This window comes from Drosophila bipectinata, chromosome 2L, assembly GCF_030179905.1.
Source record: "Drosophila bipectinata strain 14024-0381.07 chromosome 2L, DbipHiC1v2, whole genome shotgun sequence".
Lineage (NCBI taxonomy): Eukaryota > Metazoa > Arthropoda > Insecta > Diptera > Drosophilidae > Drosophila > Drosophila bipectinata.
The window spans coordinates 24,791,807-24,809,956 of record NC_091736.1 but is presented as its reverse complement, the minus strand read 5'-3'; the positions used below and the strand labels follow the sequence as shown (position 1 = coordinate 24,809,956).

General features: G+C 36.9%; 2 long non-coding RNA genes across 2 annotated transcripts; one reads left to right on the top strand and one right to left on the bottom strand.

The window, feature by feature from the left end:
* Positions 1-6,203: 6,203 nt before the first annotated feature.
* On the bottom strand, positions 6,204-6,859 carry LOC138925929 (uncharacterized). Its single transcript, XR_011442168.1, has 2 exons — positions 6,730-6,859; positions 6,204-6,604 (listed from the first exon to the last, which is right to left on the bottom strand). It is a non-coding gene; the product is annotated as an uncharacterized lncRNA (long non-coding RNA).
* LOC138925928 (uncharacterized) lies at positions 6,829-7,703 on the top strand. The gene is made up of 3 exons (XR_011442167.1): positions 6,829-6,961; positions 7,015-7,498; positions 7,565-7,703. It is a non-coding gene; the product is annotated as an uncharacterized lncRNA (long non-coding RNA).
* The last annotated feature ends 10,447 nt before the right edge of the window (positions 7,704-18,150 follow it).

The following is an 18,150-nucleotide window of genomic DNA, read 5'->3' as shown; positions in this document are numbered from 1 at the left end:
GTCGAACGGAAAAGAAGCAAAAGCGTCATATGGACCATTTTATGTGACATACATCGAGGTGATTCATCTTTAGTGGATGGGTGGCTATTTTGTAGGACTTGTAAAAAAGTGTTTAAATTCACCCAAAGGCAAACATCAAATTTATCGAGGCACAAGTGCTGCACCTGTTAAGGAATCCACAGGAGGTGAAAAAAATGGGTATATGTATGTGAACTTAGAATGGACATAATAAATACATAACTGGGATGCGACTTTTTTTGGCATATTGGCAAAACATATTTTTTCCTTATTTTTTAGTCGGCTTTACAAGACATACAATAGCAACAAAAACGATCGTTTATCTTGTCTTGTTTTTGTCGATCTTTTTTGTGTGCCTTTTTTACACCCATCCGTTTTTTATGTGTGCCTGCGATCCACCCACAAGAAACTTACTGAGTAAAAAAAGGCATGCACCCGAAATCATGGGTGTTTCCAGACACCCGCACTCTCTTGCATGGTAAATACTCATGCACAAAACTTCGTGCATGAAAGACACTCGGGTGCCTAAAATACTCGGTGTTTTTCGTGTGTACTCATTGTGAGAGTGGCATGCTGCCGTTCTCTGATACATACCTCATTGACTACGCTGTCCACTTTAGCGTCAAAAGTGCGCAACAGAGTAAAGGAGACAGGAAAAGTAAGATACCATATACATATAAATATATGTTTATACGTATAAAATAATTTTATTAAATTGATTATTTAATTTAAATAATTATATTTCTTAAAATCATTGGCAAAATCAACTTTTTTTTTAATTAATGAATTGAAACATTTCGCATTCGATATTTTATATTCTTAATTAAAACATAATGCCATATTTATTCAGAAAACTTTGTCAAAGTTAATCATCGTAATCAAATAAATTTCCTAAGAGTATTTCACCACCGTTGTCATCACTATATTCACTAATTCCAAGACCTTCATCAGCATTGGGTGGCAAAAACGATCCGTTGAATGAATCTTCAAGTCGATCTTCTATTCCCATATTAACAGCGATTCCGTAAATAAAACGCATAAGGAAGAGTCGGATGAAATTGGTTGTAGTGGTATCTTTTCGGCTGTCAAAATGCAGCTGCCTCGAGTTCCCATCTAGATGCTTATGGGTTTTTGTATTCAATAAAGTATTTAGCCTAGGGCTTCCATTTGTATATTCATTTAATATTGGGCTACAATTAACTGTTGTGATAGAAACTATCAAAGCGAACGTATACGTCAACATTATTGAAATAAAATGTAAAGGCGCGATCAATTTTTAAATGCTTTTGCTTTACATATGATAAGATTTACGTAAATAACCACAGCTTCGCTTATTGATACACATACATGTACATGTATGTATGTACAGCTGTGTTCATTAAAATAGCAGTGCAATAGAAACGAAGTGAAGGAACGGTAATTTTTCCATTTTCCTTTTCTTTAGTTGGTCGCTTGATCATTATTTTGTAAAATGGGATATAGAGATAGGAAAAGTAAAAAAAAATTTGGAAGATTTGCTTTTTATTTGCGTCTTTGTCGACATACTCAAAAAAGTTGTGTTTTCTTATGCACAGTGAGATATGCCCTTAAAATGGACATTCCAGCAGGATAACAATCCAAAACATACCAGCAAATTTGCTAAGAATTGGGTTAGTGAACAAAACATTGATGCAATGTCGTGGCCAGCTCCGTCCCCGGACTTAAATCCGATTTAAAATATATGGGGGGACATCAAGGGATATGTGGCAAAGAAGTCCCCGACTTCAAAGCCGCATCTTTGGCAGTTTGTACAGGACGCGTGGGCCCAGATTCCCCTCAAGCGTTGCCAGGACTTGGTGGACTCCTTGCCACGTAGGTGTGAAGCTGTTATACCCAATAAAGGCTTTACGACAATATATTGGTTTATATTTATCATTTTTGTTATTTGTATTAAGTTATTTTTAAGATTTGACGAATTTTTTAGTTATTTTTTGGTAACACTGCTATTTTTATGAACACCAAATGTTGTCGATATTATTTTGTTATTATCTATACTTTCAAAAAAAATTCAGTAATTTGACTGAAACAAATGATAACATATTTAAAAATAAATATATTATGTGGATGAAAACCAAATTTTTCCCATTTTGGTGTTAAAACTACGATTTTTTGATCTTTAACATTTATTTCATGAGCACTGCTATTTTCATGAACACAGCTGTAAGTACATATAAACTTGTACCAGCTTTCATTTATAAGCACAAGAAATAACATATTCATATGTATGTAGCATGAAACAGGTTTTAATAAACGAAAACGGTAAAGAAAACTTACCACCTTATTAAAACACATACATACGTATGTATGTATATCACTGCACATTTTTTCGCTAGCAATAAATGTATACTTGTATGCAGGCCCGACGAGAGGGATTTTCGGGCCCAGGGGGTACAACTTACGGGCCTCCATATAATAAAAAATATTTTTGAAAATAACGAAAATTATGTTGATTTTTGTTAATGTATAGTCTATAAATACACAGTGCAACAGTGATTTGGAACTTTTGAAGAGACCTAGAAGGAGTTGTTTATTAAATCGAATATAGTATAATAGTATATAATTTGAAATTTTTTCTAACACCCTCAAAATCTTGATTTATTTAGAAACAAGAAAGAAAAGCTAACTTCGGGCGGAGCCGAAGTTGATATACCCTTGCAGTTAAAATCGGATATATATTGCAAACCGAAAAACCATTCCCGATCGTTCAGTTCTATGGCAGCTATAGGATATAGTCGGCCGATTCTAATGAAATTTGGCAGGTTGGATTAGCTGACCAAAAATAGAATATGTACTAAGTTTCACTATCTTATGTACTATCTTCAAAAACACGAAAGTTGGGTCATTTCCGATCGTTCAGTTATATGGCAGCTATAGGATATAGTCGGCCGATCCTTATGATTACATCATAATAAAACTAATTAACTAAAATAAAAAATCTAAAAAATAGTCCCAAACTTCTATCTTCAAAAATTCGAAAGTTGATATTTCTACCAAATACCATTTCCGATCGTTCAGTTATATGTCAGCTATAAGATATAGTCAACCGATCGTTATGAAATTTGGTAGATCGGATTAACTGACCAAAAATAGAATGTGTACCAAGTGCCAGCTTTCTATCATCAAAAACACGAAAGTTGGGTCATTTCCGATCGTTCAGTTATATGGCAGCTATAGGATATAGTCGGCCGATCCTTATGAAATTTAGCATGTCGTAATGTTTTGCCAAAAATAGCTCTCATGTCAAATTTGAACTCTCTAACTCTAAAAACACCAAAGTTATACCATTTCCGATCAATCAGTTATATGGCAGCTATAGGATATAGTCGGCCGATCCGGGCCGTTCCGACTTATATACTGCGTGCAAAGAAAAGAAGGATGTGTGCAAAGTTGAGACTACTGAGAGACTAGTTCGCGTAGAAACGGACAGACAGACAGACGGACAGACAGACGGACAGACGGACATGCTCATATCAACTCAGGAGGTGATCCTGATCAAGAATATATATACTTTATAGGGTCGGAGATGTCTCCTTCACTGCGTTGCACACTTTTGGACAAAATTATAATACCCTCTGCAAGGGTATAAAAACGGGTTTTCGGTCTTTTTTGCTCTTAAAAATTCCTAAGCACGCAATTTTCACGTTTTTCAATAGTTAAATGTTGTAGCTTTTGAAAAAAAAAATAGATCTTCAATTTATTTCACAAAAAGGATACAATTTATACACAAGAAACTGACATTTTGTCATTTCGTTCGTGTTTTTTGGACTTTTTGGACATTTTTTCGGTGCAACTTCCAAAATATGGTATCATTTTTGATAAATATCAATATTGTCTCATTAATCCTGAATAAAACTGTGTTAAAATCTATAATAAAATTATAATTTGATAATTTATCAATGACCATTTCTCGGGCTCCATTTCTTCAAAATATCGCGGAGAATTTTTTTGTACACAGTTTATTTGAGTGTTCGCCAAAAATCCGGGCCTCTCTCAGAAGTCCGGGCCGGGGGGAAACACCCCGTTCAAAAACAAAAAACAAGCATGAATCAACCTGAAAGAAGCCAGGAGTTCGAACAACGATATATGGATGAAATTATGTCCTATTCCAACATAGCTCTTTTCTCCAACATAGAGTTTATATTTTTATACGTTTGAAGAGGTATAATAATTTTGATCAAAAATGTGCCACGCAATAAAGTAGACATCTCCAACCATATAAGGTAAGTTAACTGAAGTTAACCAAGCAGCGGCAATGTCCGATTATTTAAGGGGAGGGTAAGGTCAAATCATGCGAAAAAAGCCATGTTTTTGTGATTTTATTTTCCTGACGACACAGTTAAAATTTATTTATTCAACCAACGCTATATTAAAGTATGACATTAGAAGAATGATAAATAAAATTTTTACAAAAAAATATTTAAAAAATATGGCAATGGTAGCAATTGTCCGGACGTGTCGCCAAAAAAAGTTGAATTGCGGTGCCCCTCATAACTCGGTGCTGGATCGTTTGTAATCAAAAAATGAAAATTCATTCGTTAGATAATAGTTCGCCCCATGTAACGCTGTAAAGGTTTTTTGAAAATTGCAATTTTTTAATTTTTCCGAAGACTTTGAAGTGAAAAACTCAATTTTTTGGGAAAAAATCGGTTAATTTGTCATTGCAAAATCAAAATTATGAACAAAAAAAAAAAAAACTCGACAGCGTTACCTCGTAAAATATGTACAGAAATGGTGTTTACAATTTCAAAAGGATCGGTGCAGTAGTTTTGAAGTTATGAGGGGCACCGACTTTGAAAACGTGAGTTGTGGGAAAAACGCTTTAAAGTTTTAAACACAAAAAAATCCAGTGTAAAACGTTTGCAAGCAACTTCGTCAATAACTAATAACTTCGTCAATTTTGCTTAATTTGACTTGAAATTTTGACACAATATTCTTCAGATATTATGCATTCAATTTAAAAAATAAAAAAAAAAATGAAAAAAAAAAAAAATTTAATACCTTACCCTCCCCTTAAGAGCTCGCTCTGGCCAAACTGCTGACATAGCGTCTGGCTGGAAGCCCATGCATAGCGGCAAGCACTGCACATTTGCGTGGCCGCTATGAAATACTTTTTGCTAGCTTTAAGTTTCAGTTTGTTTCAGAGTCTCATACAATAAAGAGCACCATAAAACCAATCTCCGGCACTGCCGTTAACTTGTAAATTCATTTGTTGAATTGGTCACCGCGCCTCAAGGGCAGTGACAACGGGGCAAGTGCTCCCATCATAACTCGCGTCACAGAACGGATCTTCCCTCGGCAACCGCCAGGGATCTCAACCACTACCTACAAGGAGTAGCAACACCCCCCGGCAACCGCCAGGGGTAATTATCTTACAACATATCTCCAGCGTTTGCGGCATCACCGACTGCAGCGAGGGATAACCAACAACAACATTATTACACAACACCAATTTATATTTTTTGGTATATTTATTTTTAAGTATATACATGTGTCCGGCTTTCCGTCTGACCGTCAGTCTGTCTGTTGCAAGCTCAGTTTTAAAGCTTTCGACCCAATTTTGGTATTTTTGATGGTACGTTGGTAGTTATTTGGTATTTTTAAAATAACAGACATTTCAAAATCAAAGGTTACATTTTGCAAGACGTTTTTGCGGTGACATTTCATGAGGTACTTATTCAGTTCTTATTTAAGCCATGAAGATTATGTATTATTTTATTAAAATGAATTAAAATGTTTTGTTTATTTAAGATTTAAAGAACTGTTGTTGTATAAAAACTTTTTTCGCCACCAAAAAATTTAAATCAACTGTGCAAAAACGAGGAAAGACTACCCCAACCCATGAAGTATTACTTTTTGTTTAACTTTCGCATGCTTGGGAAGGGCTGGGCAATATCTCTTATTTATAAAAAATTTTAGAAATTATTTAATTAAACTAGCCAACCACGGCAATCGTTGTTTTGCCCTTTTTTTTATAGAAAACATTTTTTAATTCAATAAAAATACCTGTTAACTATGAATGTGGGGAAAAACTTATAATCAAAAGCGTTGCAAATAATTTAAGCAATAAATTGGTAATTTGTTGGTAAGCAATTTGGTAATAAAGTAAATAATTATTGTCTTTAAATTTTGTTTCAACAAACGTGCTGTTATGTCAAGACGATGTATTGTATTTTGTCCTGGTTACAGACATTATATAATCTCTTGCCACTTTGGATTACATGTGAACGTTATGAAAAGACGCGGTCCTCCATATACACGCACGATAGTCATAGCATCCTGTATGTATCCTTGCATGTGACGTGGGCTACCTAAGTACGACGATGGTAAGATAACAGAGTTACCAATTTCAGCCGTGTCAGCCTTGTACGCAATAGCATCTATATTCTTCCGTACGCAGCTTTTGTTGATTATGTCGCAAGTATCGTAGTCGTTCACTCTCTATCTTCACATACATGTCGACCATAAATTGTTGACAAAGCTCACGAAATCGTAAAATGATGTTGTACGGCCGCGTCCTTCGAGCTAACGTTCTTATTTGTTTCGGCTCCTGTAATAATATATATATATAAATGAAACCCGTTTTCCATTGTCACAACATCACATGAAAACAGATTGACCGATTTGGCTGATTTTTTTTTTGTAGTTTTCTAATACTCTCTACAATGTACTTACAGAAAAAAAATATCAAGAAAATCCTTCTTAAGTGGCCGCGAAAACCATAAAAACAGCCCTTTTCTATTTCCTATACACAAGCAAATCAAACTGGCTTGGGACTGGTTGGGTTCCGTTATGATTATTATGGTTGCGTTTAAAAATTGGTTGATATTTAGTGACAACACATTAAGTTCGTTTGTTTTAAAGACTAAGAAGTTATTTGTTTGCTAATAAGTGTTTGTTAGTCACGGTAAGTTCACTTCACTTCATATCGTTTTTTGGTAACTTTTGGTGACTACACAGAAACCAATACAAGAAACCAACAATGCCAGCAACCAGACGTACAAACTTAAGCCGCAAAACTCGAAATACGGCAAGTCAAATATATATAAGAGCTGATGAGCAACGCGAAGCTCGAAATGAACTTCAACCGAATCGAAATTAACATAGAAATGTGTTTAATCTCCACAGAGCTGCATTTAGTTATTATGTGGCAATTGATAACAGTTCAGAGCAAATTGTTGCTATTGAACTAATGAATATTGTGTGTCCACATTGCAATGCATTAAAATTCAAAAAATAAGCCCCTGGATTGTGTTGCGCCAGCGGCCAAGTCAAATTGACGCCGTTGGTACCACCACTAGAGCCACCACATTCATTTGTTTCCGGAAATGGGCCAGATTCCATTCATTTTTTGACTCATATCCAGCAACACAATAAAGGCTTCCAAACGACGTCACTTGGCGCAACAAAAGTTACTCGAGACAATTTTTAACCTATTTTCAAGGTAAGTATGTATAATGGCAAACAATTTGCTCTACAATTACCTAAATAAATATTTATATTCTCGCAGATTCAGGGTCAAATATATCATATAAGGAACCTTCTTATTGCCAGTGCCTGATGAAGACTAGAAATTTTCGCAAATATATTTTATAGGCAATTCAACAAGAAAAGTCGATCAGCGTTGTGCACATAACAACTCGGTGAAAAGATATATTGTGGAACAACTTCAAACATTTTTTTATTAACACAATGAATTAGTTGCATTATTCACAACTGCATTAGACCGCATGCCATCAGATAATCATAAAATTGTCATCAGAGCCGATAAGACGCCTGCAGGACAACATGCTGGACGTTTTAATGCGCCAAAAATTGATGAAGTGGCTATTGTCGTCGTAGGAGAAAATTTAGAAAACCGAGACATTGTTTCACATAGGCGTAAGGATCAACTTCAGCGTGTGTCTGAAACATATCGATCATATGATGCCTTCTAATATCCTATACATACTATAACGGACCCTAAAACAAAACAGAACCCGGGCGAAGCCGGGCTGGGCAGATAGTAAAGAATAAAATTAATAGAAGTTTGATTCTTAAGAAATACATAAATTATGTTCTTACAAATAATTTAATTACCTGTTACGGGATAGCGTTGTTTAATATTAACGCAATACCCGTCTTGTCCCTTCCAAAAAATTAACGGAAATTGGAGGGCGTCATATAAACGGAGGGTGTCACTAATGAACTGAAAATCATTATTTCTTCTTCCAATCAAAATTTGTCGCGTAGCTCTATGGCGAACCATGATTTCAGCAACGTCTGATTTCGTCAATGCTCTCCAGATGGTGTTCTAGCAGGATTGATGATAATAGCGTGATTGTCACTGTAGCTTGTGCATGTGTGATTTGAATAATTTCAAAAAATCATTGTGCTCATTTAACAGAGTGTCCAGCTCGCCGACGATACGCCTGGCAAACGGTGAATTGAGATTATGGTAGTCGCAACGTGCATCCACACGATTGACGAGTGCACTTGTGAAGTCCTCGCCGCCCATAAGGTAGATTTGTAAAAATTGATGAGATTCTTTTGGCATGGGCAGCAATTGGCAGCAATGACCCACATTGTGATACACTTGGTCTTTGATTTTGAACGTGGATTTGAAATGTTGACCGTTTGCAGCAATATTGTTTACTTTTGTGTTGTTCTATGTCATTTGGAAGCATGAATTGAATGTACGAATTGACTTCAGGAACAGGGTAGAATCTGGATCTGTACCGAGAAGTAAACCGCGCAATGGTTCAGGTGGTGTTTCAATTTCGTGTAGTTGTACTTTCCTGATAGTGTTGCTAATCAACTGGCTCAACTGGCTCATTTTTAAATTTTCAGGCAATACAGGCATTCCTTTTCCAAAGTACTCACAAGTACCAATAATCAGAATATAGCAGAATATTCAACATCAGGCTCGTACTGGAATGCTAGTAAAAAAAATTACCCTGATGTAAATACTCGATGAACTTGTTTTCCTTGTTGGTCAATTCTTCTTTTTGTAACTTTGTTGTCAGTTGTGCAGTTGTCTTTGTTGATTACGTTTTTCTCGTGCCTCTTGATTACGTTCATCTCGTGCGATTGTGATTCATTACGCCATTACGCCACATTAATGTACGATACGTTACGCTCACAGCCTACATACTGTTGGGAAGAGTATAACTAAATTAATTATTTAATCCCCCTCTTAACATTTAGGGGGACGAAAAAAAGACGTTGTTTACAAATTTACGAAAATTCTTATTATCTGATCTTCTAAGGGTCAAACCCATTTATTCACTAGGCCCCAATGGAGTACCAGGCTGAGCCTGGTCTCTGTGCAAACCTCATCTTTTCAACTTATCTTTGGAAACCTCGATTTTTCCCCTTAAGTGGAAGGTATCTTTCAAAATTCCCCTACATAAAAAAGGGGAAAAGTCCGATGCTGCCAACTACAGAGGCATCTTTAAATTGTTGGAAATTCCAAAGTAATTTGAAAAATTAATTACCGCTCATTTGCAACACGTTTGCTCTTCGATCATCTCTCCGTGTCAGCATGTTCACGAAACGGACTTTCGTTGCCTATAAAAACTAAACGGAACGAGATAATCAAGCAAAGTAAATTTTTTTATGTTAGCCATTTTATTCATAACAAATGCGAAAAAGAAACAATATCGTAAAAAAATCAACCTTTCTTATCAGTATTACCAGGCAATTTTCTTTTGAGAATTGTTTTCTATGCTATTCTTATTAGTCGTAGTGCAGTTTAAAACTTGTTGCGTGCGAATCATACATTGATTTCTCTATTAGTGCCTTTTAAAATAGGAAATTTCTGATTTTTGATATTAAAATGAGAAAAATATCTCCAGAAATTGAAAACAGTGTTGTGTGCCTCACTGGGAAGGGCTCTTCTTCACGAACTATATCCGAAAGGCTCGGAATAAGCCAATCTGCCGTGATTGCAGCTCGAAAGAGGCGAAATATGACTCCCAAACCACTAGTCAAAGGGCGACAAAAATTATTGACAGACTCAGATGCTCGACTTATGATGTTTAAAATGCGAAAAGACAAGTTGTAAGCGTAAAAAAAAGCAAACCTGCTTTATCTGACAAGAACGTTAAAGCACGTTTGAAATTTGCTAAAGACTACAAAAACTGGACTACTGAAGATTGGAAACGTGTTATCTGGTCGGATGAATCCAAGTTTAACCGTTTTCAATCAGATGGAAAGCAATACTGCTGGCGCAAGCCCGGTGAACGTCTTCAAAGCCACCATGTATAGCAAACTGTAAAACATGGTGGAGGAAACATAATGGTTTGAGGATTGCAAACTAGTCTCTCAGTCTTAAAGATATCGTCTTGAAACTTTGCGTGTGTGCCTTCTTTCATCTGCACAAAGTATATAAGTCGGACTGGATCGGCCGACTATATCCTATAGCTGCCATATAACTGATTGATCGTAAATGGTATTACTTTTGTGTTTTTAGAGTAAGAGAGTTCGAATTTTACACGAGAGCTATTTTTGGCAAAAGAATACGACATGCCGAGTTTCATAAGGATCGGCCGACTATATCCTATAGCTGCCATATAATTGAACGATCGGAAATATCCAACTTTCGTGTTGATAAAGAAGAAATCTTTTACTTCGTACAAATTCTATTTTAGGTCAGATAATCCGACGTACCAAATTTCATAAGGATCGGCCGACTATATCATATAGCTGTTATATAACTGAACGATCGGAAATAGTTTTTGGTAGAAATACCAACTTTGGTATTTTTGAAGATAGAAGCTTTGAACTTTTTTTACATTTTTATACCCTTGCAGAGGGTATTATAATTTTGTCCAAAAGTGTGCAACGCAGTGAAGGAGACATCTCCGACCCTATAAAGTATATATATTCTTGATCAGGATCACCTCCTGAGTTGATATGAGCATGTCCGTCTGTCCGTCTGTCTGTTTCTACGCAAACTAGTCTCTCAGTTTTAAAGCTATCGTCTTGAAACTTTCCACACACCCTTCTTTCCTTTGCACGCAGTATATAAGTCGGAACGGCCCGGATCGGCCGACTATATCCTATAGCTGCCATATAACTGATTGATCGGAAATGGTATAACTTTGGTATTTTTAGAGTTAGAGAGTTCAAATTTTAGGTGAGAGCTATTTTTGGCAAAATAATACGACATGCCAAATTTCATAAGGATCGGCCGACTATATCCTATAGCTGTCATATAACTGAACGATCGGAAATGACCCAACTTTCGTGTTTTTGAAGATAGCAAGCTGGAATTTAGTACAGACTCTATTTTTTATTTTCAGTTGATCCAACCTACCAAATTTCATTAGGATCGGCCGACTATATCCTATAGCTGCCATATAATTGAACGATCGGAAATATCCAACTTTCGTGTTGATAAAGAAGAAATCTTTTACTTCGTACAAATTCTATTTTAGGTCAGATAATCCGACGTACCAAATTTCATAAGGATCGGCCGACTATATCATATAGCTGTTATATAACTGAACGATCGGAAATAGTTTTTGGTAGAAATACCAACTTTGGTATTTTTGAAGATAGAAGCTTTGAACTTTTTTTACATTTTTATACCCTTGCAGAGGGTATTATAATTTTGTCCAAAAGTGTGCAACGCAGTGAAGGAGACATCTCCGACCCTATAAAGTATATATATTCTTGATCAGGATCACCTCCTGAGTTGATATGAGCATGTCCGTCTGTCCGTCTGTCTGTTTCTACGCAAACTAGTCTCTCAGTTTTAAAGCTATCGTCTTGAAACTTTCCACACACCCTTCTTTCCTTTGCACGCAGTATATAAGTCGGAACGGCCCGGATCGGCCGACTATATCCTATAGCTGCCATATAACTGATTGATCGGAAATGGTATAACTTTGGTATTTTTAGAGTTAGAGAGTTCAAATTTTAGGTGAGAGCTATTTTTGGCAAAATAATACGACATGCCAAATTTCATAAGGATCGGCCGACTATATCCTATAGCTGTCATATAACTGAACGATCGGAAATGACCCAACTTTCGTGTTTTTGAAGATAGCAAGCTGGAATTTAGTACAGACTCTATTTTTTATTTTCAGTTGATCCAACCTACCAAATTTCATTAGGATCGGCCGACTATATCCTATAGCTGCCATATAACTGAACGATCGGAAATGGTATTTAATAGAAATATCAACTTTCGTATTTTTGAAGATAGAAGCTTGGGACTTTTTTTAGATTTTGTATTGTAATAAATTGGAGTATATATTCCTATTCCCATAAGGATCGGCCAACTATATCCGATGTTTGCGATATATATCCGGTTTTAACTGCAAGGGTATATAAACTTCGGCTCCGCCCGAAGTTAGCTTTCCTTTCTTGTTTATTAAAATAAATTGGGTTATATTATCATATTCTCATAAGGAACGGCTAACTATATCCGATGTTTGCGATATATATCCGGTTTTAATTGCAAGGGTATATCAACTTCGGCTGCCATATAACTGAACGATAGGAAATGGTTTTTGGTAGAAATACCAACTTTGGTATTTTTGAAGATAGAAGTTTTGAACTTTTTTTTAGATTTTTTATTAAAATAAATATTTAATTATATATATATAATATATTTATAATTATATATATAATAAATATTTAACAATTATTTTAATTATTATTAAAATAATTGGGTTATATTATCATATACTCATAAGGAACGGCTTACTATATCCGATGTTTGCGATATATATCCGGTTTTAATTGCAAGAGTATATCAACTTCGGCTCCGCCCGAAGTTAGCTTTTCTTTCTTGTTTCTTTCTAAGTTTTAGAATTAACCTTATACGATATTCTTCTTTTTCGCACTTGTTATGAATAAAATGGTAAACATAAAAAAAATTACTTTGATTATCTCGTACCGTTTGGTTTTTATGGGTGACGAAAGTCAGTTTCGCGAACATGCACTTACTTTTGCTCGCTACTGTAGATGGAAGAACACAAAGAGTCTTATTTGAAAACATACGTTGTCGTCTGGTCCGGACCTGGCGTCCCTCAAGGAAGTCATCTTTGCCCGTTATTGCTTACTCTTTTCATAAATGACTTGACTTGACTAGAAGTTCACGAGGGTATATTTATAATGAGAGGTTGCTCTTTCTATCCTTGAGATGAGCGAATGTAGGGCAGTTTCTGTGAATTTACCATTTTTGTGAAAATATTGTGATTAAGATAGGGTTGGGCTAAGAGTGGATCTTAGATGGAGGCATATGATTCTTTCTAGGGTTTAAAGCAAGAGATCTACTTAGGATCACATCTTCACCGGATGTGAAAATTTTCCTAAGGTCGTAGATCTATTAATGATGTTTGAGAGGCAGTTCATGGCAACTATGCCCGCTTGTTGGATTTGAGCGGGTATGATTCTTTCAGGACCCGCTGATTTGTACAGCTTAAAGCTGTGAATTTCTCAGTGTAGCGGTTTCTGGTCAATATCTGTTTCTGGAAGGCATCCAGGAAAATGTATACATGCGGCATAGCTAGAGATTCCCCACTTGTCGAAGTCCAAGCGCCTCCTTTTTTGAGATAGCCCAGGGCTGTGGCTAATTGGGATAGGATTTTCCTAAGCCTTACAGCTTCCGCTATTTTTTTTGTGTCCGAGCAGAGGAGCTTCATGAGGATCGCTTCGCTATTCGGATGGCAGTTTTTTAATGTGGCTTGAGTGAAATGCTGCACCAGAGGGTTAAAACTTTCTACGGTTCGCGGATTGTCTGGTGACTGAGATGCAATATTGTTCCCAAGAACTTGAAAATATTGAAACCAGTTGGTTTTTCTGGTGTTTTTGAACATTTCTGGCTTTGAGCTTTTAAAAAGTAGATAGGTTTTTGTATATAAGTTAACTGAAATTAACCGAGCAGCGGCAATTTCCGATGATTTAAGAGCTCGCTCTGGCCAAACTGCTGACACGGCGTCAAATCTCCGGCATAGCCGTAAAACAGTAAATTCATTTTGTTGAATTGGTCACCGCGTTCAAGGGCCGTGACAACGGAGTAAGTGCTCCCATCGTAATTCCCGTCATAGAAGGGAATTCCCTCGGCAACCGCCAGGGATCCAAACATCGCTCATCACCTACAAGGAGGAGCAACCCAAGCCTGCCTAGCAACGGTGGAGGATTATTTACAGAATCCGTTGAGACATCTGCTAATTTCTGCCTTAATCTTGAAACCCAGTTCATTTGGGATCTTTGCTATTTCATATTTGCGTCTCTTCCGGAGTCGCCTCCTTGTGAGCGTCGAAGTTTAAGTCAAAGTTTTGCTCCTTGTGAGCGGACTTAATGGGAGCAAAAGACTTTTATTTAAATTGAGGGTTGACTGGTTTGCCGGTCCCTCCATTTGGTCAACCTTCGCCAAACGCCCGTGAGAAGGTGCTGGTTGCAGCTGTGGAAGATCTGAATCGGCTCCTAAGATGGATGATAAAATCTATATCCTCGCTTAGGGCGTACAAGGGACGTCACACTGGCTTAGCGAAACAAGTTTGGCGCCGCCACGAGGCCCTGTACCACCGACTTGAACAGCTCCACCGACCATTCATCGCCACCGGACACAACCTTGTCGCTCCCCTGAAACTACCCCACGTCTTTACAGACAGGTGTGGGGCTCATCTCCCTCGCCATCTATAAAAAGTCTATAACTCCTCTATAAATTGTCCGATTTGGCTGAATTCCCAAAAAAGTTAATAAACTGGCACTACAACCAGACTTATGTGTTGGAGGCGTGAGTAGGCTTGGTAAAATTTTGACACAAGCTTGATCTACGCGGTAATCATACGAGTCCAAGTTCCAAATCTGTATATTCCAAAATCTGGGTATTCAAATCCTTTCATAAACGGTACCACACAGGCGCCATTACCGATTGAGTGTGGAAGAAAAAGAAAAGGTTAGACATTCCATTAAAAAACTGTTGGATGAAAACATAATAAGTTCCAGTTCCTCCTCTTTCGAGAGTTCGTTGTAACTTATTTATAAGAAAAATGGTACAAACCGTCTGTATATTGATTATCGGGAGCTTAAAACCAATACTGTTTCCGACAAGTACCAGTTGCCACTTTTATCTGACTAGATAGCCAGGATGAGTGGTGCTTTTTTCCGAGTATTGAAATGGCAAGTGGCTTCTATCAGATCCCAATATTAGAGAAGGGCAGGTGGAATACTTGGCTATGCCTTTTGGTCTTAAAATGCGCCTTCTGTAATTCAAAGGGATCTTTTGGTCATTGATGTTTTTCAATGAAAATCAGCCCCAAAATAAAGTCCCAAAGCTAAAGCTTGCGACCAACTAAGGCGATATCTCCATACTTTAGCTAATAAAAAAAACTATTACTAATTTAGCAGCTTAAATAATTTACCAAATACCATTTCCATGCATGAAAGTTGGGTCATTGCCGATCAATCAGTTATATGGCAGCTATAGGATGTAGTCGGTCGTATGAAATTTGGTTGCCAAAAATAAAAAGAGCAAGGTTAAACCATTTCCGATGAACCAGTTAAATGGCAGCTATAAGATATAGTCGGCCGATCCTTATGACACTTGGCATGTCGTATTATTTTGTCAAAAATAGCTCTCGTGTAAGATTTGAACTCTCTAACTCTAAAAACACAAAAGTTATACTATTTCTGATCAATCAGTTATATGCCAGCTATAGGATATAGTCGGCCGATCTCGTCCGTTCCGACTTATATACTACGTGCAAAGGAAAGAAGGGTGTGTGCAGAGTTTCGATAGCTAAAACTGAGAGAATAGTTCGCGTAGAAACAGACAGACGGACATGCTCATATCAACTCAGGAGTTGATCCTCATCAAGAATATATATACTTTATAGGGTTGGAGATGTCTTCTTCACTGCGTTGCACCATTTTGAACAAGGTTTAATACCCTATGCATGTGTATAAAAACTACGTTTTTTTCGCTTAGTGAATGCTCTGCTCTCATAGTATTTAGGTGCTAAGCATATACTCAAATTTTAAACATTTGTGCGTTTTTCTCCAACCTGGTTTACATAGATGATGTAATGATAGATGCACGTACAAAGGAGGAAGCTTTCAACAGACTACAAATAACTTTACAAGCACTCGCCGAAGCAGGATAATCTTTCAACATCAAAAAATGTTTGTCTGGCCAGGTAGCAGCACAGCGGCTTAAGAATAATGTTTCAATAATTTTATGTAATGTTTAGTGTAATGTTTACTTATTTAGTCTTGAGTTTGTACAAAGCGCTTAGTTGGTGGTAAGCCGACTCTCTCTCGGCCACTTGACTCAACGGGCCTTTCTTTAGAAAGTTTTAGCTCTGCAATGTCTTGGTCGGGCCCTCTCCATTATCGAGAGCTTTAGCCTCGCATATGACTAGTAAATTCGGCCTTTTCCTTTCTTAAATCTTGTGTCAAATATTTGTGCATCGAAGTTAGAGCAGATGAACTTCGTCCGAACCCTAGGAAAATAAGAAATCCTAGGAATCCTAAGAAAATACTCTTATAGATTTACCGCCTCCGCAATCTCAACTGTGACTCAACTGAGACAATTTTGTGGACTGGCTTCGTATTTTCGTCAGTATGTACCAAAGTTTTCACAGTTACTAACCCCCATATACTCTAACTTAAAAAAGTATGTAATTTGTATGGAAATTGGAACATGAGCAAATTCGACAAAATTAAATTCTATCCTAACTAATGTTCTTACTGTCTTCGATCCACAATTTTTTTTATACAGATGCGAGTGCTGATGGCTATGGCGAAATTTTGTAGCACAAAATCAAACACAAAACACGAATTATCGAAAACGGACTTCGTCAGCGGAATCGCGTTACCATTCGTATAGCTCATACGAAAGACTTGCAGTTTATAATTCCTCAAGTAGATTTTCTTCCCGAAATTCCAGTGGAAAAACATTTGACAGAGTTTAGTGACAATTGGTTGTTAGCTGTGCAGCAACGAGACGAAGAAACGTCTTCTATTATTTCCTTATAGCGTAACGTTTCTAAAGTCCTCCTTTCTGAGGTCTTGGCCAAAACTTGCGAATTAAGGGCAGGAACACTTTATAGGAAAATTCAAAGAAATGGGAAAACTCGTTGTCTCTCTTTTATTCCAAAGCCATTTAGGTGGTTAGCCACAAATAATGTACACGAGTCTATTAAAATAGACCTTGGTTGAGAGAAAACCTTTGAGAAAATGTACGAATACTATTGGTTTGACAAGATTTCCAAGTACCTTCGAACATTTGTCGACAACTGTATGAAATGAGGATTGTCAAAGCTCCCATCTGGTAGGGTACAATCCAAATTTCATTCCATACCGAGGGTCGACATCCCGTGGCATACAGTCCGCGAAGTTTGTTTCTTTGTCCCATACCCTGTGGCTAGACTCAGAGAGTTGTACTAAGGTATTAAGATCACTAATATCATTGTTGAAAATCCCTTTTCTGATGGGTTTGCAGATCAGGAATTCTCATTGCAGATCAGGGACGTAGTTTTTCCAGTACGGCAATTTGTCATTTCTGCTCTGTTCAAAAGATAGATTTGCATTTGGTCGCCACCGGTTCTCTAGCTTTAGAACAAACTTGGGCAAACTTTGGTGTTGGGCAAACTCTCATTTTACATAGCACGCGCGTATAGGGTAGGAAATTTTGCCGCATCACTGCCGGCACACTGACAGTCAAATTTTTTAGGAGCTCTCTCATTTGCTCCTATTTTAATTCAATTGCTCTTATTTTTGGGAAAAATTGAGAGCATAGAATCAAGTAAGTTCATCCCGACGACTCGGTGTGAAGGCAGTGACATTATTTATGGAAAACATTTTTGTAGAATTGTTGCGGCTGCTTGGGTTGGGGTTGGAAATTGGGTTGGAATAAGTTTTTTCAATAGAAAATATAGATAGAAAAGACTAGTTTTTCATTTTTTTAAGAACTCTTGGGAGCAAAGATTTCTCCAAAATAAAATACACTATTTTAGTGCCTATTCCAAATTTTGATTTAACGAAAAATGAAATAAAAAACTACCCTTTTTTCGCTCAGTGATTGCTTTGCTCTCATTGTTTTTCTCTACTACGCATACACTCAAATTTTAAACATGTGTGCGTTTTGCCCCCCTC